The following is a 26,686-nucleotide window of genomic DNA, read 5'->3' as shown; positions in this document are numbered from 1 at the left end:
AGGTTTATTACCCAAAATGATGTGTTGATAAAGAAACATTTTGGTTAATTCTGAATAAATATTTGCAAGTTATATTTGCTAGTTTTTAGTATTTGACACATATATTCAATAAATGTCATAAAGTTCTCACTTCTGTTGTTAATGTTGCCGTACTAGTGCCTCCACTTAGATAGCGTTAGAGACTCACACTAGTGTTTGGTTGTGGTATATATAGCTAATGTTCCCACTCTTATGACCATTCTGCAGCTTTGTGTGTTGGATAGATTGTGCTCGCCTGCTCTGTTGGCTAGATGGATATGTGGGGTTTAACGTCCCAAAGCCACCATATGAATATGAGAGACGCTGTAGTGGAGGGCTCCGGAAATTTCGACAACCTGGAGTTCTTTAACAAACACCCAAATCTGAGCACACGAGCCTGCAACATTTCCGCCTCTATCGGAAATGCCACCGCCGCAGCTGGGTTTCGAACCCACAACCTGCGGGTCAGCAGCCGAGTACCTTAGCCGCTAGACCACCGCGGCGGGGCAACGTGAAAATTGCAAACGCCCTTATGAAATTTGATTTGTGCCACTGTGTCGGTTTTTTTTTTTTGAAGCGCTAAAGAAAGATTCCTTTCTTTTAAACTCCACTTAAGCTATGGCAACGTTTGTTTTAGTATCACTATACAAACTTTGTGCTCCAGGAATGTACATTGCATTTTTGTGGACTCCGAGATGAGCATGATAGGACGTGTGATTTAAACAACGGATATATTGCTAAGATGACGCTTAATTCCTTGCCCTCACAAGCTTTCTTATCGGGCTTTGGTTTCTTTCTCTCAATATCAATGAAGGATTGTAAGATATTGGTTGTATGCGGAAAGTTATTGCCCTTGTTTGGGAACTGCTTCTTTTGTAGCGCGGAGGCATGAAAAATGAAGGCGATGCGGCCATTCTTATGTTGTAACCATCATTTGTTTCTCAATAATACCATGAGAGAAGTGTGGTGCCACCGTTTATGAAAATTTCTTAAGGGGTGATGTTGGAGCGCTGGGAAGGACGGTATATGTGTCAGCTTGCGCTGGCTGGAGTTGAGCGAGACTTGGCTAAAAGCGTGAATGCGAGTTAAACTGTGAATTTGAATAGAAATATTGCGAACATAAAATACTTGTACAGTTTACCATAAAATCTGCATTAAAAATTTACGTTGACAGAAAACTATAAATCGAGGCAGAACGTAAGTATGAAGTAGCGGGGCAGCGCTAGAGCGCAACGGTTAGTTTCGCTTCCAAATTCAGCAGTACATTGAGAATAGTTTTTAAAGTTTAAGAATGAGGCTTCTAACTACTACTGTTTTAGTATTTTGTTAACCAGTGTTAAAAGCAAAACTCTACTGCGGGTACAACATGACATAGCTTGTGCAAAAAAAAAACTTGTGTAACCGTCGTCGGCCCTATTGTTCACCCGCGTTAAGTGCCTGTATTTGAAGTATACCGTCACGGTGTCGTGGCGTTGCGCTCACCTGTACTGCCCAGGAGAGTACAAACCCGGAAGAAAGGCTTGTCACACCACAGGTAAGAGGTAAAGGAACTTTTAATTACGCTGACTGACCGAGGTATAAGGAAGAAAACGAAGCCAAGCAACCTGACACGGAGTTGAAGCAGAAGCGTTTTTCGCCAGCCTTTTGCGCGTTACTTCACCGCTGTTCTAGTCATTTCATTACGTAGCGAATAGGGAATTCTGTGCTGCAGGGGCGTAGCCAGAATTTCTCTTCGAGTGGGATTAAACCTTACGCTATATATGTTTGGGTGTGTGTTATAGTGTGTGCATGTTAATATACACAAGCAAAACTGAAAAAAGTTCGGGGGAGATTTGTAGCGCCTTAACCCCCCTTCCCCCTTTGGCTATGCCAGTGCCTTGATGGTATTGAGAATGAAGTTATGCAATAAATAACCTTCACTTATGCGTGCTTCTTGACAATTAAATGTTGCACAGGAAATGAAAACAATACTTATAATGCCTCTCAAGTCAACCGCTGAAGTTTCAAAGAGAAAAAAACTACCAAGAACACAGCATATTCGTAGTGTACAAAATTGTTTATTTTCACTGTAGTTGCAGTCGGGTGTTTTGTTTAACTATCCATGCACATTCCCTCCAAAAAAACCCACCTCTCCTGCAGAAATGGCTTGATGCTATGCAACAGCCAGAGTTTAGGCCTGCAAGCCATAACACACTTTGTTCCGCACAATTCAAGCCAGACGACTTCAGGGGTGATCTGCAGAAACGTGTTCTGCAAGACGGTGCTGTGCCTTCACAGTTCAAGCACCCTAAATTCAATAAAAGCACACAGGCATGTTTGTTTGTGTAATATATTTTTAAACCTGGTGGTATACTTCGTAGCACAAAATGAAACCATTAAATCTTGAATTATAATGAAGAGGATTGGACTGCCAAAAAATTTATGATGTATACTACAAAAACTGACACTATTTGTATACACCAATAGTTTATTCGCACAGATATGAAGATGCAAGAAGATTGTGCTCATCAGCAATGGCTTTGTTTTATTACTGTAGTGGTATAGCCTTGCCATTCTCATGGGTTCTCATGTTTGCAAAACACCCTAACAAGAACGACGCAATGGGAGTGTTCATTTCGAAAAGTGGAAAACAGGATGCATTTCGAAAGACAGTGTTACACGACATCGGCACCGAGACAGCATCAGGTAGACGACGAAGCCAATAAATGCGATTGCGCTCGTGTTGTTGTTGTTGTTCTACCTCCATCTTGGCCGCAGCTGCCTCCGGCTCTTCCTGTATATTTTGCAAATATATTTATTTCATTCATTCTCTCACCCCCGTGACATTTGCTGGAGGTGCGCGGTACAACACGATATAACGGAGCTCCGCAGTGACCGACATTTGGATTTTTTCACCATGGCAAACCAAGGACCCGCTCCCGCCGAGGCGGCTACAACAACAACTCTTCTCCTTCCTCACCTAACAGATCCGGGCACGTTCTGTGGCACTGATGATGTCGACATCGAAGAATGGTGCCCGTTGTACGAATGTACAAGTAAGAATTACCGCTGGGATCAAACTCTTATGTTGGCCAACATCCTGTTCTACTTGAAAGAAACAGCAAGTGTGGTTCGAGAACCACGAAGATCAAATTGGAAGCTGGGATATCCGCGTGCAAGGAAAAGATGCGCGCCCTTTTCGGCAAGTCTGTGGGTAGAAAGACAGCAGCCAAGAAGGAGTTGGCATGTCGTGCGCAAACGTCAGCAGAGTCCTACGTGACTTACATACAGGACGTGCTCACCCTTTGCCGAAAAGCGGACAATGGCATGAAAGAAATATCGAGAAAGTACGACAAGTATCGAAAGGAAGTGCAGATGATGCATTCAACCTTCTCATATGCAAGGACTGCAACACGGTCGACGCCATCATCAAGGAGTTCCAGCGTTCTGAGGCCGCAAAAAGTCAACGTATCGCCCACCATTTCACTCGACTACCAAACACAGCAGCAACCTGGTCGAGCGAAGATGGGCCTGCACTACAGACGCCGTCAACTGCAGAGCATGTGAGCCAGATCTTCAGACGTGAACGTGAAGCTCTGTCTCCTGCGTTCACGTGCTCCTATGCTTGCGACTCTAGCCCTCAGATGGTGCCACTGGTACACGCCATTGTGCGACAAGAGCTTTCCCATGCAGGACTGGCCTCCAAGTGCAATACAGCTCCCTCTCAGCTGATTGACCGTCGTCGACCCACTGTTTCGTATGCCCAAAGCTAAAATCTTGCGATGCACCCTCGCAATCCAGCCGAGTGAAAAACTGCTGACGATCTTCCGATTTGTTTCAACTGCCGCCGTATCGGACAAGTCGCCCGCCATCGTAACACTCGGTGGTATTGGCATCAGGCATCCTATGGGTACACCCATCGCCCAGAGAGAGATCCCGAACGCTTTCAACCTTATCGGGAATCACCTCAGGTTACCAGTGAAGATGTTCCTTCTATCCCGCGATATCGTTGTCGTTCACCATCTCCGCATGCTCACCAGTGCCATTCACCGCTTTCCCGTCGCCCGTCGTTTCGCTCGCCCCAATTTCGCTGACCAACGCCACCGACTGACCACTTGCCGCGGGGAAACTAGATGATGCAGCTCCCGGAGCTGATGCTGCATCGCCCACTTGCCTGCCAAATTATCTGACCATGCTGCCGACTCAACGCAACATTAATGATGTTGAAGTAGATGACACACCCGTTGTTGCACTTGTGGACACAGGAGCTTACATAGCAGTGATGAATGCACAACTTCGTTGCCGCCTTAGGAAAGTTTTAACGCCACCCACAGTACCGCTCATTCAGGTCGCCGACGGTGGCACATTTCCCGTGCTTGGAATGTGCTCCGCGCGTATAAGTGTTGCCGGTCGCTTCACGACAGTGTATTTGCTGTGGTCGAGAAATGTTCCCATGAACTTATCCTCGGCATGGACTTTTTATCCGCCCACTCTGCCCTTATTGATTGTAGAACAGGCATGCTTCAACTTGATTTACCGTGTTACCATGATGACCCAACACCAGCTCAACTTTGTCTGTGTTCTGTAGATCATGTCCGCCTAGCACCTCAAGCCGTTACCTACGTGAACCTGAGATATGTCCCTCCTGTTTGCGATGGTGCCTGCATGTTGACACGTATTGCTGACTTTCTGCTGGCCAAAATTGTTGCCGTGCCTCACACACTTTTGACAGTCACGGGAAATTCAGCATCTCTTCCGATCCTAAACTTCAGCTGGTGCGCTCAAGTTATCGCAGATGGTATGGTTTTGGCAAAAGTTTATTCTATAGATGCTGCCATTTCGGCGTTCTTTGCCGAATCTTCTTCGTCATCTGCCCCATTCTTCTGATCGAAGAGCGCAGCGGATGCCACCAACAACAGGATGATTGCCCCTGACCTTCTTCCAGCAGAAACAGGTCATATCAGACACCTGCTGAAATCCTACCGTGACATCTTTGATTGAGTGATTTGATACGATCGTGCTTTTACCTAAAGATTGTAAAGTGGTATCAGGTTTTATGGAATGTTGAAAAATTAGCTGTGATGCTTTTTTTGCACCTCGTTGAATTGATAACTGCTATTGATGCCGTGCGAAACTAAGAACGCGTATGCTTACCGAAGATGTCGAAACCAAAAAAATCCATTATTTTTGCACAGGCTAAGGTAATCGATAAAGCAAGACTGTTTAGGGAAGCAGAGCTCCTTGTTTTCGTGACAAATTTGTAGTATAAAACAGCACGAGACACACACGGAGGTGTGCGGAGCATCTTGCGAGTGCCTGGCGATAAAAAGAAAGAGAGGCTTTTACTGTAGAGCAATAAAAAAACGTCACTCCTGCAATACTTGCACCAATTTTAGGCAAAAGGAAATGCTCGCGACTGGCCGTGGCTGGCTAGGCTCGGCGTGCGTATGCGCGCAGGCATGACCCCGTGAATGAGGAGAAACTAGAACACTGTAGGAGGAACGTTGCTCTTTTGGTCCTTGCCGCGAGAGGGCGCGACGGGTAAAGCGCCCGAAACGAAGAAATTCACTGCGCCAAAGGAGAAATGGAGCCCGTTTCTCCATTCTCGCTCCCCCCCTTTTTTATAGTGTATTTTAATAAGCGTAGTTGTTGTAAACAAGCAAGGTAACAGCTGCCGCACCCATTGAAAAATTACTGCTAGCGATCACCGAAGTGGCATCAACGGTGACGCCTTGGAAATTGGTAGCGCAGTTCTGGTAAACATTTACTGAAAATATTGCACAGCCCACGTCTTCGCCGGTACTCTCGTTTGTCTAAACCATGACGCAAACTGAAAGCACCTCATTCACGTAAAAAAAAAACAGTTGCCTATCCATTCTTGCACGAAGTTTATGCTCGTTTTTTAGTAGCGATTGAATGAGCAAGCTAAAATAAAGGGCAATGTTTTTTTCTAATCAAAGAAGTGCAGGGGCGAAAGCAAGCACCTAGGAGTTATGTGTGTTCGCAAAACAGCCACACTCCCTCCCGATAACTTCCAAATGTACCGCGAACGCTAACACTACACAACTCAACTCTGTGCTTGGCCACACCCTCGTGCAGTGTAGGTTATACTGAGGGCAGTAAAACACGTAAAGGAAGCACTTGAAATATTACAGGACGCACAACGCACGTATGCTGTTATAGGTGTGCATTTTAATTGTTTCATGAGAAAAGAAGCATTTTACGGTGTGCATATGTAAGTTTTTCACCAATGAAGAAACTTGTGATAGTGAAACATAAGGCATAGGAGTTCTCAGCATGCATTTAGTCAATGCACACCAAGTCATTGTTTCTATTTAGTGTCTCTTTAATGACAATCAGGAGATAATGAAGCCAATGAAAAGACACACAACGGGATTTTAGCTGTTTTATTTGCATTGTAGCAATTCCGATACAGATGAAGGGAAAGTAATGTGCACGAAAAGGCAACTCGGCGCTGGCAGGGACCGGACCTGTCTTCAGATTACGCTTGTGATGATATTGATAACTACGGCAGCTGCAGTCTCCCCATCCACTTATCGAACATTTATGTACATGCAAACCTGGAAGTGCAAGCCAGTGCCACTCGTAGCCTTAATGGCGAGTGGGGAGTACTTTTTAATTTTCTGTATCGCCTCAAAGAGCACGTAAAATCTTTGGCGCGCGGAGAGCTGACCAATAAGCCTTCGCATACTGCTTGAAGACATCACGCCTCCTGGAACAAGGCCTTCGCTTTGGAATAATTAAAAAAAAGGCTTTGAGGGCTCGTTTCGTTCATGAACACAACCAATGAGAGCCAGCAAATATTGAAGCCCACGCATACTACTTCGTTCTCGTATAGCTTGTCCCCGCAGGCGCGCCTGCGCAAGTAGGCGTTTGGTGTGTAGCGACACCACGGACCCGAGCTAACGGGGGAGTTTCTACTCCCTCCCACGCCTAGGCATGCGTGGCTTTGCCATGTCCGGGGAAAAGGGGATCCTGGGGGTTGAGCCGACGCTGGGTGATTGGACCGTTAAGGCCCCCCCGGCAGAGGCAACACACCCCTTTGGCCCTGGCTTCACGTAGACGGCACCCCTGGGCTGACCCATCCAGGGGAAATCGGCAGTCGCCTTTTCCTATCTCCCTCTCCCTACATCTTCGTCTTTATCTCTTACTATTTATCTGTCCTGTCTTCTACTCTCTTCCGTTTACTTCCAAACTTCCTGGCGGCTAGGGTGAACCCTGTGCAAATAGCCTACCTTGGTCTAGGCGCATTGGGTTATAGTTGCGTTGTACGGCTGGCGTCTGCAGGTTTTAGCATCCACAAACTTGTAGCGTCGCCTCGTTGGGCTCCGTGGTGGGTGGCCGCCAACGCTTCTGAAGAAAATTAAACTGGTATGCATAGAGCATTTCCCTTATTAAGTGATCGTACCGCCTTAAAGCGTGTACGCACCGAAGACTTAGGCTTTTTCAATCGATCAAGTGAAAACTTCCCTCATTTTCATGTTATACATAGTGAGATAAGCAGCAAGCAAGCCAGAACCATATCACCCTTTGTAGTAGACAGATGTCTCACAGAAACTCTTGGAGCCGGGTACAAAGTTACCAAATTGGCCAGCGGAGACCTCCTCCTTGAAGTTCGAGAAAAAAAACAGTTTGAAAAGCTACAGAATCTATCAACTTTTGGTGACACTCCCATCACTGTAACGCCACACAGATCGATGAACACAACCCGTGGAGTAGTATCTGATGCTGATTTGCTCGGCTTGACTGAAGAGGAACTTCTGGAGGGGTGGACGAGTCAGAATGTGACCAATGTACAAAGGATCACCATTAGAATAGACAACAAGGTAACACTAACGAAACACCTGATACTCACGTTCGCTTCCAGTAATCTGCCAGAAAGTATTCAAACAGGGTACACAAAGACGTCGATCAGACCATACATACCTAACCCGCGTCGTTGTTTTAAATGCCAGAAGTATGGCCACGGCTCACAAAGCTGTCGTGGTCACCAAACTTGTGCACAATGCGGAGTGTCAGGCCACAATTCTGACAATTTCGAAGAACAGTCACACTGTGTGAACTGTGGCGGAAATCATGCCGCGTACTCACGTTGATGTTCTTTGTGGAAAAAAGAAAAAGAGAACATCACTTTAAAGATTACACTTAAAGATTACACTTAAGATTACACTTAAAGATTACACTTTAAAGAATAAACTTTAAACATTACATTTAAATAAGCAAGAAATAGAGTCTCGCCATTTTATAGCCCCACATATGCTGATGCGGCGCGCCAGGGGGCAGTGTCGCACAAGCCCTCGCCACTCCTTCGGCCTGCGCAGAGCGAGCCATTTGCTGTGGCGCATGCCCCCAAGGCGGCAGTAGTTGAGTCTACTCCGCCTGCTATTGAACAGGGACCAGAGACTCCAGGGTCCTCGGGTTTCAAGGCCTCACCTCGCCAGGCGAGGCCCAAGCTTCGAAAAACCAGCTCGCAGGAGCGGGCATCCAGTGCTTCCGAGGAGGCAATGGATACGGCGGCACCCCTGGTGCCAAAAGAACGGCGCGGCTCTCTGGAGCGCGCCAAGAGAACTAAAAAGCTCAAGGACCCGGGCCTGACAATGGCCCGGGTACTTGAGCTCGACCTTCCAGCTTAAACAAGTCACTCGCTTAACGTACACACAGCACTACTTTACTTCCAATATGGACACACAAATTATACATTGGAACGTCAGAGGACTGCTTAAGAACCTCGACGACGTACAAGAGCTTTTATACAAATACTCACCTCAAGTGCTGTGTGTACAGGAAACACATCTAAAATCCTCCAATACAAATTTTTCACGTGCTTACGTCATATACCGATTGGACCGAGATGATGCTGTGGCGTCATCCGGTGGCGTAGCCATTATTATTAACCAAAGGGTAGCGTGTACACATTTACCACTCCAGACATCTCTTGAGGCGGTGGCTGTTCGAGCGGTACTGTTAAACAAACTCGTCACCATCTGCTCTTTGTATGTACCTCCCTACCACCGTCTTGAAAGACGTGAATTTCAGTCTTTAATAGACGAACTGCCAGACCCTTATTTGCTTCTTGGGGACCTAAATTCACATAGTGGACTGTGGGGCGATTCTCGCTGTGATGCACGAGGTCGTCTCATTGAACAATTTCTCTTTTCTTCCGGTGCCTGTTTGTTGAATAGGAAAGAGCCAACATACTATAATGTTGCCAACAAAACTTACTCGTCTGTAGACCTAAGCATCGTATCACCTTCACTCATACCCCTACTCAATTGGAAAATCATAAACAATCTATATGGTAGTGACCATTTTTCTGTAGTGTTGAGTTTACAAACAACATATGAAAGTCCTCTACACGTTCCCAAATGGCTGATAAACAAAGCAGACTGGGAACAGTTCCATAACACTACACGTATAATTTGGACAAACATATGTAGGTTAAACATAAATGAAGCTGTGCAGTATTTCACAGCTTTTCTAACTGACGCAGCAGCCAAGTGCATACCGCAAACATCTGGAATGCCCGGCAAACGACACGTCCCATGGTGGAACACAGACTGTCGTAATGCGCGAAAGGAACAGAACAGGGCATGGAGGTTGCTGCGGAACTCGCCGACAGCGGAAAACCTTGAGAGCTTTCAGAAAATAAAATCTCGAGGCAGGAGAACGCGTCGGCAGGCCAGAAGAGAAAGTTGGCACAAGTTTTTATCAGGGATAAACTTGTATACACAAGAGGCCAAAGTCTGGAACATGGTTCGTAGGGTAGCAGGAAAAAAAGTACATTCACTCCCACTCGTAAACACTACGGGTGAAACCTTGGAAGATCAGGCAAACTTCCTCGGTGCACACTTTGAACAGGTATCCGGCTCGTCCCACTATACTGACACTTTCCAAAAAGACAGAACACGAATAGAAAAGCAGAAACTCGAACACAAATCCACTAGATACGAAGCATATAACCAAGCTTTCAGTCTAGCTGAGCTCCGAGCATCTCTAAACTCCTGCAGTACTTCTGCCCCAGGTTCTGACCGTGTGGTGTATGAAATGTTAAAAAACCTACCAGCCGAAACACGAAAAACCTTACTTTGTTTGTACAATGCTATCTGGTTTTCTGGCACTATCCCTACCTCCTAGAAAGAGGCTATTATTATTCCCATTTTGAAAGAGGGCAAGGACCCTTCTTTAGCTTCAAGTTATAGGCCTATTGCATTTACAAGTTGCTTGTGCAAAGTATTCGAAAAAATGATAAACTGCCGACTTGTACATATCCTTGAAACAACAATTTGCTCGACCCATTTCAGTGCGGGTTCCGAGAAAGTAGATCCACCACAGACCACCTCTTTCGTATCGAGGCACAGATCAGAGACGCCTTCGTCCATAAACAATATTTTCTCTCTGTGTTCCTTGATGTCGAAAAGGCGAATGATGCAACATGGCGTTTCGGAATTCTAAGAGACCTGTCCCACCTTGGTGTGCGCGGAAGAATGTTTCATATAATCGAAAGTTACCTGTCAAACCGGACATTCCGTGTCCGTCTGGGCAGTGTGCTCTCCCAAACATTTGTCCAGGAAACAGGCGTGCCACAAGGTGTCGTGCTTAGTTGCACACTTTTTATTATCTAAATGAATTCTTTGCACTTGTACATTCCCCGCAATATGTTCTATTGTACATATGTCGACGACGTTCAGCTTGGCTTCAAGTCATGCAACTTGGCCATGTGTGAGCGGCAGGTTCAGCTGGGTTTAAATAAGTACTCTAAATGGGCAGATAAAAACTGATTTCGACTTAACCCAGAAAAAAGCACGTGTGTCTTGTTCTCTCGAAAGAGAGGCATGCACTCGGAACCTGACATTCGACTGAACTGGCAACGTCTGTCCGTCAAAGCCGAGCATAAATTCTTAGGCTTAGTCTTGGACAACAAGTTGACTTTTGTACCGTACATCAAGTATTTAAAAACAAAATGTTTAAAAGCCATGAATGTTATAAAAGTGTTGTCACGTACTACGTGGGGTAGTGATAGCCAATGCCTCATGAACCTCTATAGAAGCCTCATTCGCACCCGCTTAGATTATGGGGTCATTGTCTATCAGTCTGCTACTCAAAGTGCCTTGAAGATGCTGGACCCCGTGCACCATTCGGGCATCCGCCTTTCTACGGGCGCTTTTCGCACCAGCCCCGTAGAAAGCCTTTATGTTGAGTCTAATGAGTGGTCGCTTCATCTGCAGAAAACTTACATGTCCTTTGTGTATTTCCTTAAGGTGAAAGCAGACAAGAAGCACCCCTCATACTTTACAATTAATGATTTGTCGAGCTCAACTCTGTTTCAAAACAGGCCTTCGATGAGGCAGCTCTTCTCAGTTCGCCTGAACTGTCTAGCTGAAGAAACTGCAGTGTCACTTAACACAGTTTAATGGCTCCTGTAGCAAACCCGCCACCGTGGCAGTGGCAGACTATAGACTGCGATGTGTCTTTCCTAGAAGTTACAAAACATGCACCTATTGTCCATATCCGAACATACTTTTTGGAACTTCAAAAAAAAATACACACGTCCTGAGTTCTTCACAGATGCCTCCAAGACTAACTCCTCTGTGTCCTACGCTCCTGTCGGCCCATTCTTTTCAGATGCTGGCCCTCTACATCCACGCACAATTATCTTCACAGCGGAAGCTTACGCGATACTTGTGGCAGCTAAACACATCAAACAATTACAAATACAAAAAGCAGTAATTTATACAGACTCCCTCAGTGTGGTAACGGCTCTGCACAGTCTTAAAAAACAAAAAAACCCGGTCCTTGTCTCACTTTACTCCATTATGTGCACACTTCTCACACTCAAACAACATGTTGTAGTGTGCTGGTTCCAGGGCACCGTGAGTTCAAAGGCGACGGGAGGGCGGATCAACTCGCTGCATCCGTCCATGAGAGCACCGCCATTACATCCATATCAATCTGGGCCCTTGACCTTAAGCCGTCTCTCAAACGAAACCTCAGGGACTACTGGCAGAGCAAGTGGGAAACACACACAAAACAAACTACACGTTATCAAGCCACACCTTGGCTATTGGCAACCAGTATCAAAATCACGCCTAACAGAGGTAACACTAACAAGACTCAGATTAGGACACACATACACGACACACACACATCTTTTGTCCGGTGGTGACCCACTATTGTGTGATAAATGTGGTGAGACATTAACAGTTCTCCACGTTTTAATTATATGTGAACAGTTAGACACTCTAAGAAGACAACACTTTCCATTAAGCTACCGACAACATATACCTTTACACCCTGCAATGTTCGTTGGTAGGGAACCGCTTTTTAGTAATAAATCATTGTTAGCGTTTTTAAAAGAAATCAATAACTTTCATATCATATACCCGGGCATTTCGTAGCACAACCTCTCTACAGAGGTTTTTTGCTGCGGTGGCTACACAGGAAAGCACTTGCCTCACGGCCCTTGGACGCAAGGGTATGAACGAGTGAGGTACTTGTGCTAATGCCATACATGTCCACCATCGTTTTTCATTATCACCAACTTTTGTCACCTATTCACACCACCCACACCTTTCACGGCAAGGTCATGATTTTATTACTTGTATGTTTTTACCCGCCTTACTGCGAGGAATTTGATGGCCCTTATACAGCCGCTAATCACAATCATTGTCCACATTCTTTGTCCCATGAACTGGCGCTCTTTGGCCATCAAATGGCCCTTGCGCCAAAAACCACCACATATCATCATCGTATAGCTTGTATCAAACGAAGACACGATCCCTTGAAATTCGTTTGCTTTCTTTATTTTCATAGCGAGGGTCTCGTCGAGCCAGAAGTGGTGCCTTTAGGTATAGGGCTTGTAGGTTTGGTGTCCACGTGTTACCACGTAATCGCGCCGCGCGATGTCACCTGTCAATTGTTGAACACACGTCGTCATCGCTACGAACGCTGCAGTCGAACACTCTCATTTGTGCACGCGCGTGAATACCCGATAGGCGGACGAGGGGTGACCGCCACTACAGCACGATTGGCAAGAGAATTGGAAGCTTAATCGGAAAGTTGCTGGTTTCGTTCCTGCCGGCGGTAAATGTCGTCTGATCAAGTATCTTGATACCTGCGTCACAATTACTACGACATTCTTGAAACAGAGCAATCAGCGTCTGTGCACTTCATTTAATTATCTGCTGGTTCTCTTTCATATGTACAGCCTTTAGAGCATTTCCGTCTCAAAGTAGACTTCGTATTCGAGAACGAGAGAAGTCTCACTTTTATAACGCTGTGATAATTGGTGAATTGTTTAAAAAGAAAACGTAAGCTGTATGGAGAAGTTTTCTTTGCGCCGTACTCTACGCGTACAACAAGAGGGACTTATTAGCACTGTAAGCGTGGCATTAGGTACTCTACGAGTACTTGCTCTCGCTCAACATCATGACTTTTCCAACGTGCGCGTCAAGCAAAACCCGGACATGCATCTCCCCTTTTTGTGGCAGGATAGCACCGAGTGTTTGTCATTAACTTGACTGGGCCTATATACGTTATATCCTCCTCGAGCGCGACATTGATATGCAACGACACTAAAAAGTGGCAGTGGTTCAATAGCGACCTTTCATGACTGTAGATGTGACCCTCTCCCAAAACTTGGAAATTGTTTCATTACGCAGTTGACGGCTGTTCCTGACCCACATCTCGGCTTTTGTGTGTCTTCGCTTCGACCAAGAATGAGCTGCAAGGGCAGATAACGAATACGCGTTTATGGCACCAATTAGTAGTAACATGTACTTCCGTGACCGCAATCAGAAAATGGTGGTGAACCCAGGTGCAACGCAGACGACCGCTCAGTTTCCAACTGCGCACTTGTTTTGTGAAGGCGCGTCTTCGCGGATTGAACGGTGGGTGCACGTTGCGTCTGATTATGTCCTGCTAAAAATTCTGTTGTTCCTTTTTCATTTTTTTGCCGGCCTTCTGTTAGGAGAGAAAATTAAGTTACGTACGGAAATTAGAAAATAATTTCTTTTAATGAATGTAGAGCTCTTGTTAACTTTTTTCACAAGTGATTTTCATTTCCAATCAGCAGCGCATCACATTTTACAGAATATGTTTGTTTACTCCTCATTTATCATGCTTTACAGTAAATGTGAGTGCATGGGCTATGGTGACATTACACGGATCAGTACGTATAAGGCCTATAAAAAAAAAAGACGCCGCTGTAAAGTATAAAGAATTCTATTGCATTCACTTAGCGCATACATGCGCATCCTGAATATTCGGCATAATTCCTGCCTTAGTGGTGCCAAATAATCAATATGCATGGTATAATTGTTTTGTAGAAGCTTTATTGTTTAACTACATGCAAGTTTGCTAGTAATTTAATCATAAAGCATGTACAAAACAATATACGCTGCTGGCTTCCAACACAAGCCGTTTGGCGCAGTGTAATGTTGGTTTCACGCATTCGCCTGGTTTGTAGTATTATGCGTAGAAGATCAAATGTGTCGTTTACTGACTTTGTAAATGATTGATTGATTAAATTATTGATTGATTGCTTGCTTGCTTGATTGATTGATTGATTGATTGATATGTGGGGTTTAACGTCCTAAAAGCACCATATGATTATGAAAGACGCCGTAATGGAGGGCTCCGGAAATTTCGACCGCCTCGAGGTTCTTTAACGTGAACCCAAATCTGAGCACGCGGGCCTACAACATTTCCGCCTCCATCAGAAATGCAGCCGCCGCAGCCGGGATTCCGAGTACCTTAGCCACTAGACCACTGAGGCGAGACTTTATTTTGTAAATGAAGGCGCCACTACGTTATAGGTTACACGATTCGCGCATTAGAAGTTGTATTTCCTGTGGGAAGTTATGAATCTAGAATTCTGCAGTTAATATGACGAAATGAGAGCAGTAAAGCATCACGCAAAAATTTAACTACAACAAAAACATACGACTGGTACTCCCAGCGGAACCTCACGATATTTATTGCTGCCTGTATACTTTGTTAAAGGGGTCAGGACATCTAATATTCAACCGTAATCTGTGACGTCGGGGGTTAATTCTTGTACATTCACAAACAGGCTAGCGAAATTTCTAGCGCATTCGGTCCAGCCATTATTGTATATTTGAATTTTCTTTACAAATGAGTGAGCGGCTTGAGAGTCTGGCAGCTTGCCCCACCGCGGTGGTCTCGTGGCTAAGGTACTCGGCTGCTGACCCGCAGGTCGCGAGTTCGAATCCAGGCTGTGGCGGCTGCATTTCCGATGGAGGCAGAAATGTTGTAGGCCCGTGTGCTCAGTTTTGGGCGCACGTTAAAAAACCCCAGGTGGTCGAAATTTCCGGAGCCCTCCATTGCGGCGTCTCTCATGATCATGTGATGGTTTTGGGACGTTAACCCCTCATATCAATCAATCAATAAATAAATCAATCAATCGATGAGAGTCTGGCAACACTAGTGCGCTCACCAGCCATGACGTAGACAGAGAGTATTGCTGTGTACGCGCCTGCATGCCGAAGGACGATTTCGCTCCCTGGTTAGCTGCATGGGCAATCGAGCTGTCCCAGCTTTGCTCAATTTGTCATTCAAACGAAGTGACTTGCAGCGGTTGAAATAAAATGCCGCTGCGTCACCCGTGTAGTGTTGTGGGGTGCCTAAGCATACGAAGCCTGGAAAGTAAAGTGTTGTTTTTTAAGTACCCGAAGGAGCCCGCTAAGTGCCAAGCTTGGGAGCTGAACGTGCGCAGAGAGAAAAAGACAAAACTCTATGCGCTTTGCGAATTCCATTGCGCGATGTAACACGTGCTCGGGAATGCGACGTCCACAGATACCCAAATCCACGGAAAAAACACGGAAAAACGAGCCCTTGGGTATACACTTCTTTTCTTTATTCATTAACGAGGGTCTCGTACTGGCCGACTTGGTGTCATTAGGTTGTATACGAGAAACTATTGGTCAGCTGCCCGCTCGTAATAAGTTCACGTGCTACGTGACGCCACACATGCGCATAAAAGGGTGTTTGACACTCGCTGCTTGGCTTATAGATGGCGCTGACCGACACTCCTACTTCTAAATTCACATATAAACCCAACAAAGTGGAGTGAGGGAAGGCGGCTGTGATAGCATTGGTTAGAGCATCGAACGCGTTATTCGAAGGTCGTAGGTTCGATTCCTGGATACGGCTGGTTATTTTTTCACCCACTTTTCTTTCTTCTTATTGACATTCTATTTATTCCATTAACTTCCCCTAAACATTCCTTGGCAGTACTGTCTATTAAATCTCATTATTATTGTGTCAAAACACGGAAAAACGCCTTTTCAAGCAGGTTCGGAGCAATTAGTAACTTATGTTGCCTTAGAAGCGTCACTTCCATCACTGAAACTGCCTCAAAAGTATCTGTCGCCACACATAAAGTGATATGAATCATGTTGGAAGTATGTAGCGTATATCGACTAATTGTCACTGGTAAAATATATCATCTAATACAAACAACGACAAAAATGTTACACTGAAAGTGGCAGTCACCATGGTCTTGATTTGTATCGGTACTTGATCGCACATGCGGGTCCTATCTATCGCCAAAGTAACCACCGTATTTTTACTAACTAAAATTTGCATGTATCACATTTAGAAACACCTGGCAGGTATTTCGGCATTCAAAAATGTTACGGTCGACTAGGTTACAGCCGAAGTGACAGAAGCCTGTGCCCTAATTTCTTTAGGAGTTGGACATTCTGAAAGAGACGGCATGTAAACACGGCACGATAAGTCAAGACACCACAAACGCAGACTAACAACTGCAGTGTCGTACAATCGCGGAAACGCTGTCTTAGATGATATGCCTGCATAGGCCTAGTCTTAGGTCCGAAAAGAAAAGAGATGTATCACACGTTTTAACCACCCAAAAAGGAGGAAGGCAAAGGTAGACATGGTCTTCAGCGCTGTGTCTGTGTAACTCTCGGCGTATTCTCTCTCTCTCTTCGCACTGTTATAATTTCTTATATGTATGATGAATTCAAGCATACGTCCATTTAAGAATCAGCTTGTACCGCCAGCGTGGGCATGCGTAGAAAAGCCATAGTTTGGTGTAAATGCCTACGTCTTAATATTTGCGAAATATCCGTGCGTAAAATGTTCATATAGGCAATACCTCGAAAAAGTTGGAGTGCCGCTAAGGACGACAATAACTGACATAGTACCCTTATATTCAACTTCAATAAAAAAACTGCAGCGTTGAATATTGAACTTCCTCGGTGCCAGCTATTGAATCATATCCTTACCACTTCATGTTGCCAAGTGAAAGAGACACCCAGCGGCGCGAATAGTAGCCCTCGTCAAAACGACTAGAGCCGCTTAGGCTGCCATTTGCACTCTTTCGTGACAACGCAATGGTTAGTTTGTGCATGCAATGGCGACAGTCTTGCAGCCTTTCCTGGCGGAATTCACAATTACATGTGCGCTGATCGTTTTATTTCCACTGTGGTGAACCCATAGCATGTGTGGTGTTTAGAATAGGCTGGAAGCTCCTGTGGGGCGTAAAATGCAATAGTACCCTTACGGCATGTCCAAATTTACCAAAGTTGTGAAGGCTTTAACCATATGACACTCTTACTTGTTCTCCGATTTTCTCAAAGACTATGTTACAGCAACGCACATTCCACTATAGGAAAGATACAACTGCGTTCTTTCAACCGCAAGACCTATGGATATCTATTGAGTGACAGCTATGAGGGTAGCACAGATGAAGAACACAGGCACACAGCTCTTTATTACACTGCTGTATATACACAAATTTCGGATACACAGCACTTACACTGCACTTATATTATATTTTTAAGGCGATAATGTCAAAGAGCTCGTTTCGCAGAAATGCCAGTGTTGGCGTCATTAGGTGCTCGAGCACAACCAATAAGAATGCAACTAAATAATTAATAAAAATGAAGACCGGGAGGGATTGGAACCCGGGTTTTATATGTAAAAGTTAGGTTTTCTACCAACTAATAATTTATGTGTTTAAGATGTTCTAACACGTAAAATATTAGTCGAAGCAGTGTATAATTGCACCAGACGTCTCGCTATGCGAAATTCGCGAGAAGTAAGTGGTCTATAGGCCCACCAATCACAAAGGTTTAGCGAATAACCGCTCGGCATCGTCACCTTCAGCATCAACAAAGTGCGTAGCTTTGCGCCTTTTCTTATACGAACGCATAGTGGTTACTTCGCCTATTCGCTAAATAAAATATGGCACAGTGAATATTTGGCAACTTCACTTCATATGCCCGATGTTACGTCCGGAGACATTACATTCTTCGATGCAAGGTTGAGATATACACTGAATAAGTGAAGCCCGACACGCGAGTGAAACGACGGCGCGAGAGGGTGGCAACCAGGCTTTAGGCGTAGCTGAAGCGTCCCGGAGCTTTGTTTTTTTCCAGTAGCTCTTCTGAAGAAGCTAAGAAATGTAACTAAATAATCGAAAATGTTGTCATTCTAAACGCAGGAATGAAGCAAACGAAACACGTGACCCATTAAGCGTCCGCTTCTTTAACAGCGTCGCGCGGATGTTTCAGTGCAGACCAATGTGACATAGAAGTAGCCCACGAGCACGGTCACACTTTAAAGAGCCGTCGAACGTTTAAGAACACAAAGATATGATTTATGCTACGTTACCCGAGGTGCGTAGCAGAAAGAAAAACGCAAAGGTCGGCGGAAATGAAAAATTTGCTTAAAAAAGATAAAGCCTCCGAAAACTAGAAACGCATTTAAATTAGCTCGTTAACATTATTTCTTTCTAGTGTTTGTTCTATTTTTATAACAGGGTATTTGTTGGTCTCCTTGTTTTAACATGTGGATTGATTATTTGCTTGGTTATGATTGCACGGAATACATTGAAAAAATGGCCCCGTATCAGCATGTTTCACTGCTAATGACGTCGAACAACAATAGTGTTCTGACTGGAGAGAGCGAACAAAACATTAATCTTTCTCTGTTTTGATCGAGAAAAACAGTAAGTGGGATTCTGGAGGCGCTGCGTGAGGCATAAGGACCATCTGGCGGTAATTTGAAAAAACGAAAGTATGGCCTCTGTTAGAGTGAGCACGTAGCATGCGCGCACAATCTTGGAGGCCATACTTTATTGATTTTTTTTATTTTTTTATTTACGATATACTGCAGGCCATGTGGCCCATGCAAGAGGGGAATGGTACAACATAAATACATCTACAAAGCACAATTGAATATCATAAACAGGTCAGGTAACGATAAAAACAACTCTAAATAAAATTTAATCAGGAATCAGTGAATAAAAAATTCTGTATTAATTCAATCGAGTCCAGATTATCAAAAGGTATTCGGTTCCATTCTTCTATGGTGCGGGTAAAAAGAATATTTAAAGAGTTTAGATCTGGAAACATACAGAGAGAGTGTGAGGGAATGGGAATGACGGGTTTTCTTAGTTTCAAAAAGGGTTTTGTAAGGAGTGGGGTCTATTAACAATTTACGATTTAACAAAGAATGGAGGAACTTCAGTCGGGATATTTTGCGCCTCATTTTAAGTGTGTGAAAACCGTTAGAACGTATAAGATTCATTACAGAATCCTCACGGCTGTATTTAGAAAAAATGAATCGCATAGCTTTTCTCTGTATTCTTTCAAGACAATAATATTGGTTTTGGTGAAAGGGTCCCAAATAATGGAGGCGTATATTAATGTGAGCCTGGTAAACGTTGTGTAGGCTAAAGTTTTCACGTCTTGGGATGCATGTTTAAGCTTGTATCGAAGTATACATAAGTAGGCAAAGATTTCAAGGTAGGTGGTAGTACCGTATCTATTTGGCAAAGCGCGGAAAACCCACCTATTCGTGCATAGTGTTGCTAGTCACCATAGTATCGCATTGTCAGTGCAGCGTCATAAACGCTACAGTTCTTAGAATTTCTTTCTAGTATGAAAAAACACTCCACAGAACATTTATATGTTTATATTGTGCTTCAAATATGGGCAATGATTGATTTTATTTGACAACATCACAAGTATGAAGGCAGAAACCAGAACAATCTATGTGGGCGCTGCGGATGTGGGCGTACTTCAGCTGTTTCACTTGACAGACAAACAGACAGACAAATTAATATTTTTCCTTTGAAACATTCCAAGAAAGGCTATCGTCTTTAAAATTTATTACACGGCAGGTGCCCGTCTTCTGCGGGAATATGATTCCAGTCTCCCGTGGGTATAACTAAGATTTCTAACGAGCTTTAGCGCGAGACGCCCAGACATAAATAATAATATCTGGGCATAAATAAAAGGTGCTGTTACTTCATTTGATGTTCCACTTTAATATTTTCTTGCCATATTTGAATTACTTTTTTTGTCTCACATCGAAATTCTTTACCACGACTCTTGGAACTACTCAGTTTTATTGATGATTCAATACCGCTTCTGTGAAAGAGAAATCGAAGGACGTCCTTCCGTTTTTTGACGTCGCTATGAAGCGGGACAATAACCGCCTGTACATTAGGTTTACAGAAAGGACACGTTCTGTTCCTGTCTAAAATATGAAATACGCGCATCCTTGCTGATTTTGTTGCCCGATATTCTGTGCTTAATTTAATGAGTCGCCAAGGTAACGCGTGCATATGCCATCCAAGTGTCACATGTCCCGACACGAAAGCCATCATCTAAGAAAAGACAAATATAAAGTAGTGGTACGTAGAAAACTTTCCAGTAGTAGTGCATAGAATTTCTTAAGTAACTGCAAATGTCTACTTGTAGGTGAAACGCAGAAGTCTGATACAAGTGGTTTTGGATGTTTTAATAACACAATTAACGCGAAAAATGCTGTTGATGTTCAGGGACATCAATGTGGTGTCTACTGAGCATGAAACCAATCGGGATAACGCCTGTATTGTTCCCAGTGAAAAAAAAAAATAATTGCGCGTTGGGCCACCTTGATTACAGCTTGCAACAGTCAGCCAGTGCATATACTGTAGCCGAAAATGTTGTTGCGCCGGAACCCTTATGAAGCCTGCTTGATGCTTTTTTTGTGTGCTGCGGATCTGTATGATAGGCCAAAATACTGTTCCCGCGTATTTTTACTTGACAGTTTTTGTGAGACTGCTTGTGCTTTCGCCCTTCGTTTCAAGGTTCTTTGCCCCTCCCTATGGTTTGAGGAGGCAAGCCTGCCAAGTGAGATGTTATAATTCTCGTCAGCTTGCCTGCCTTTCTCCCTTTTATGCAACTCTGTTCCAACAATTTTGCTTGGATTCTTTAAGTGTGAACATGATCAACAAAATAAAGTAACACTCTCCCCCCCCCCCCCCCCCCCCGCAATCAGTGTACGTACGATTCCTGCATCATGTTACAGCACTTAAGGAAAGTACCCTGCGCCGTTTCCTGTTATTCTGGCTGGCGTTTTTGTGCGGAAGCCGAAATGTATTTTAAAGACGATCTTTTTTGAGGACCTTCGACAAAAAAAAAATTTTGGCCTGTCTTTTTGTTTGCCCATTTAACTGTTTGTCCGTCCTTACCGATACCTCAAACGGCACCAAACGGCCAACTCCATCCGCAGCGCCCACCAATATTGCTCGAGATTCAGCGTACATATTTGTGCGATTGTCAACTGAAGAGCAATAATTGCGCATATCTGAGGCACCGTAACAACACGTCGATGTTTTGTATGTGTGCCTTTATACTAGAGAAGGCACATACAAGTAAACTTTAAGGACCGTAGTGTTCATCACGCTGCACTGACAGTGCAACGCGATGCTTAAAAAGGTAAGTGCTCTAACGCTTTGCTAAAACGACACGGTGTTGGCACCTGCATGTCGCTTTGCGTTCTACACACCTCCCAGACAAGTGCGCATCTTTTTCCGCGGGCGCGCACGCCTTTCTTCGTTTTCAAACTGTCAAGTGTCACTCGTGTGTAACGTGACTCAATGCGCTCCTTCGTGTCCGCTACACAGTCGAGGCACTAACGCAGCGCCTCCAGAATACCATTCACCAATTTTCTTGCGCAGAACATCAAATAAACGTTTTGTTCACTCTCTCCAGACGCAAGACTATCGTCTTTCGACGGCATATGCAGCGTAACATGCAGATACGGGGCCAATTTTTTAAATTGCGGTTTCCCTCGGTGAGCCTTTTGTCTTATTTCACTCCGTTCGGCCCCCTAGACGACATTCTGACATACTATTGACTATTAAAACTGTAGTTATGATCATTAGTTAGGGACTGATGATGATTAGCAGGAAAGCCTTTTTCTATTTTGATAAGTAACGATTAACGGTTAGCATATTTACCTTATAAAGTCAAAATTTACGGCTTGCATACACAAATGCTTCTGACACCTATAAAAAAATTTAATCGACAAGACACAAGCGGTCAATCATGTGCTGCGATTCACGAATAAAAGATGAGTGAACGGCAAAACAGTAATTTTCTTTCGTTTGTTCCGTGTAAAACCTGAAGCTTTCTGCCCAGGGCTCGAGAAAGAAATTTTTAAAGGGATTCTTCCTTGGAAATTTGGGAGGGTGGGAGATATTTGGCTCTGTATGCCATGGTGAAAAAAGATTCGACGGGGGGGGGGGGGGCACGGTGTTTTTGCCGTATAGCTACGGCGTATACACCATGACCCGAACTTATTACACAAAAGCAAATGGAAACGCAAGAAAACCTTCCACGTGCACCTTCCTCAATCGGCCAGCCTGCATGCTCCCATATGAACGATGTCTTGAGTAGCACTGGGAAGTAAAAACGAAAAACTACATGGAAGCGCAGGCTCAAACACGAGAGATATCGATTGGAAAAGAGTCCACCGCCGTATACCTACGAGCAACAGTGCAGGAGACTTATCTTCCAGGGTTATCGGCAAGTGGTTCGCGTAGGAAAGTTTTTTTTTTCCTTTGGGGTCGTGTGGATAGCTACTAGGCGCCACGAAGCCACAAACCGTTCACCCATGAGAGCTGGTGTGCAGAAGCGGAGTGCGGTCAGATATAGACAATTTTCCACAAGCTGTACACTATACAATCGAATGTTTACTCCTATTTCTCGCAAGACTGCTTTAGAGGATATCCTGCGTCCGTAAGTTACGTCCTCAATAATCGATGTTACTTGTGATTCTGGTAAATTTTTGTAGGTATTCATTTTATAACAATTATAAGCCAATGGTAGGCAGAAATGTCACTAGGATGACATAATGTACTTAACGTAGTTGTCGAAAAAGTAGGTCACTGGCCAGGGTCAAAATAAAAACAGCACCTTTCGGGTTCCATACTAATGCATGCCTTGTGCACAATAGAATGACGCCTGAGCAACAGTTTCTTATGTAGCATTGAGTGCATGACGCACAGTCCAGGAGTACATTCGGTTTGGTGAGCCAGATGATATATTGTTTGTTTTACTCGTTGTCTGAGTGATGAGTAATTCGACGTTGAGTCTTTCAAATTCTTCTCCGTAACCGTGATGCGTGCATTGTGCCAGTTTGCATCATGGCCCGTATTTTCAGCGTACTCTGGGAGTGCATTTTTTACTGTGTGGCCCTTGGCGACGTCATTTTTCTGCTCCTCTAGGCGTCAGCTCAAACTGCCACTTTCGCCAATGTACAACGATTCACAATCGGCACATTGAATCTTTCTTGTACATGACATCGGTATAGCGTTGCCGAGGGAGAGAATCTTTCATATACATCGCATGTCAACTTCAAGGTTCTTTGCTGGCACATGTGCGATCTGCACGCCATATTTTTAAACACCCGGGCTAGGGCTTCGCTTACATCTCGAACGTTCTGAAACGCTTTGCGCTTGTGTGTACACGCTGTGTTATGCACGGCTTGGCTGTTTTGCTGCTGTCCAGGCGTTACTGATCTCTTTGTTCTTCTAATAAAACTCCTGGGGCATTCATTACTGATGAGGTCATTTTTGATAATATGGATTTCTTTCTGTAGGCTTCTTTTTTGGAACGAATGGCTCGTTGGACTAAGGACCGAATAACTGAGCGTTTATGTGCTAGCAAATGTACTGACTAATAGTCTAGGTATCTACCGGACTGGATTGGCTTTCGGTACACAGCAAAAGCGAGGCCTGTGGGAGCACGTTTTACAACTGCTTCGAAATAGGCAACCGTCTTTCTTTTCTTGAACAAAACTTCATTCATGGAAGGCTCGACGTCATTAAGGAAAAGTTCGACATTTTACCTATTCATCACGCAGAATCAGTCATTGATATATTTCAGATAGACTTCAGTTTTCGGCTGAAATGTTTGCGGGGCCTTGAGTTCAATTGCTTCCGTCGTGATGTTCGAAGTTGTTATTGAAATGGATGCTGCCATTAGGGTACCAGAAACTTGCCTGTAGAATCTATTCTTATGCTAGAAGTGTTGTACAGGCTGAACCGGGATAAAGTGCAGAGCTCAGTGACGTTGAACGGTGTGGGATGCACCAATGCCGTGTCCTCGGGAAGCAAGTATCTGTACAGGAAAGTCGACATGAACACTTGTGAAGAGGGAGCAGACGTCAAACGAAACCAGTCATTCGCCCATGGTGGTAGTGATATGTTTATCTCTCTCAGAAAGAGGCTTCCATTATTGTGCTTAAGAAGTCATTGCTGTTGCGGAGGTTGGTTTAGTCTTGCCTGCAGGAGATCCAGGATGCCGTGAAGATAATTTGAGAGGCTGTACAGGGGTGACCTAGTGAAGTCTGCCATGGGTTTGAGAGGCATCCCGATTTTGTAAATCTTTGGTAAGCCTTTGATCACAAGAGAAGAACCATTGCTGCACTGCAGTTGGCAGTATTGTTGACGTATCTAAAAATAATAATGAGCATCTTTTGCAGGCCTGTTTGGACTTTGGAGGTCGCATCCCTGTCAATCTTGGTGTACTTTTTGCAGTCCCACACTACTTCTGCTATCTTCGAATCACAAGATATGTGAAAAAGATTTTGTTAAAGCATTCAAGTTTCTGGTTTCAGGAAATTAACTTTTGAAAATATTCGTTTCTCGCGCTTTTTGCGGCTACGACTAGTTCCATGCTACCGATAAAAGAGTTTCCAAAAACGAATGCCTACTACCATTACTACCATGAACGGAAGCCGCTTATCGTGCGATCCCGAATCAGCATGCAACGCTGATGAGTGTTTGATGTTCTTGAAAACAATCTTGTCTATGTTAATCAAGAACCCGCGCGCATTGCCAATAACGCAGTTTCCGTGCTTGGCCCCACCTTGGTGGTCTAGTGGTGAAGGTGCTCCCGGCTGCTCACCCGCAGTTCACGGGATCAAATCCCGGATGCGGCGGCTGCATTTCCTATAGAGGCGGAAATGTTGTAGGCCCGTGTGCTCAGATTTGGGTGCACGTTAAGGAACCCCAGGTGGTCGAAATTTCCGGAGCCCTCCACTACGGCGTCTCATAATCATATGGTGGTTTTGGGACGTTAAACCCCACATATCAATCGATCAATCAGTTTCTGTGCTTGATCTCGTGTTGTTAGATGGGTCCTCCATCGCTAAATTTGAAGTTTCTGTTCAAAAAGTTTGTCGCATCACTTGCTGTTTTTTGTTTTGTTTCCGCTTTTTGTTTGTCACGTGAGCTATCTGTCTGGGCAAACAATTGTAAGAGGTTGCATCTCTACTAATGATGACGCAATTTCGAATCATCACTAAACAGAACTTGCTCTGTTTTCGAAAGGCAACGCTTTACTGCTTTGGTAGAGCTTTAATTGATTGATTGATTTGAGGAGTTTAACGTCCCGAAACCGCTATATGATTATGAGAGACGCCGTTGTGCAGGGCTCCGTAAATTCCGACCACTTGGGGTTCTTTAACCTGCACCGAAGTCTGAGCACGCGGGCCTACAATATTTCCGCCTCCATTGGAAATGCAGCCGCCGCAGCCGGCACTTGATCCTGCAACCTGCGGGTCAGCAGCCGAGTATTTTAGCCACTATACCAGCGCGGCGGGGCTCGATGAAACTTTAAAAATATTGCCCATACTGATAGATCATTTTGTACCCATTACAGTTGATGATGATGATGTGTGGCACTTCATGGGGCAAGGGCGAATTGATGGCCGAAGAGCGCCCTTTCTATGACTAGAGATGTGGACAATGATATGTTGTTTGGCTCTATAGGGGCCTTAAAATTCCTCGCGATAATGCGGGTAAAAACATAAGTGATAAAATCTTGACAGTGACGTGATATGCATAGTAAGAAAGGTTGACAAAGGTTTGCATAATAAAAAGATGTGTAAAAATGTTTGGCACCAGCACAAGTGCCTTATCAAAGAACTTGTTTCCAAGGGCCACGAGGCAAGTGCTTTTCAATGGAACCACTGCAGCAGCAACCTCTCTTGAGCGGTCGCGCTACGCAATGCCTGAGTATATGACATGGTAAAAGCGGACATCTCTTAAAAAGCTAGCACCGATTTATGAGTGAACAGTGGTTCCCTACCGAAGAACATTGCAGCGTGTAAAGGTGTATGTTGTCGGTAGGGTGATAAAAAGTGTTGTTCTCTTAGAGTGTCGAGTTGTTTGTAATGGATTAAAATGTAAAGAACTGTTAGTGCTTCACCACATCCGTCACACAATGGTGGGTCGCCATCGGACAAAAGATATGAGGGTGTCGTGTATGTGTGTCCTATCCTGAGCCTGGTTAGTGTTACCTCTGTGTGACGTGATTTCGATGCTGGCGGCTATTGGCCA

General features: G+C 44.5%; 1 protein-coding gene across 5 annotated transcripts in view; it reads left to right on the top strand.

Annotated features, from left to right (window-relative positions):
* LOC142776666 (solute carrier family 22 member 7-like) overlaps positions 1-26,686 on the top strand; it is a 128,299-nt gene that overhangs the window by 42,076 nt on the left and 59,537 nt on the right. Inside the window, exon 1 of one of the 5 annotated variants that reach the window (XM_075880703.1) lies at positions 22,921-23,078. The exons of the other annotated variants lie outside the window; for them this stretch is intronic. The gene's annotated coding sequence lies outside the window, so the exon portion shown is untranslated. Of the gene's footprint in view, positions 1-22,920; positions 23,079-26,686 lie in introns of those variants that run through there. 5 annotated transcript variants of the gene reach the window in all.

This window comes from Rhipicephalus microplus, chromosome X (genome assembly GCF_043290135.1).
Source record: "Rhipicephalus microplus isolate Deutch F79 chromosome X, USDA_Rmic, whole genome shotgun sequence".
In the NCBI taxonomy this organism is placed as follows: domain Eukaryota; kingdom Metazoa; phylum Arthropoda; class Arachnida; order Ixodida; family Ixodidae; genus Rhipicephalus; species Rhipicephalus microplus.
Note: the sequence above shows the minus strand (reverse complement) of the source record. Positions and strands in the feature narration are given on the sequence as shown.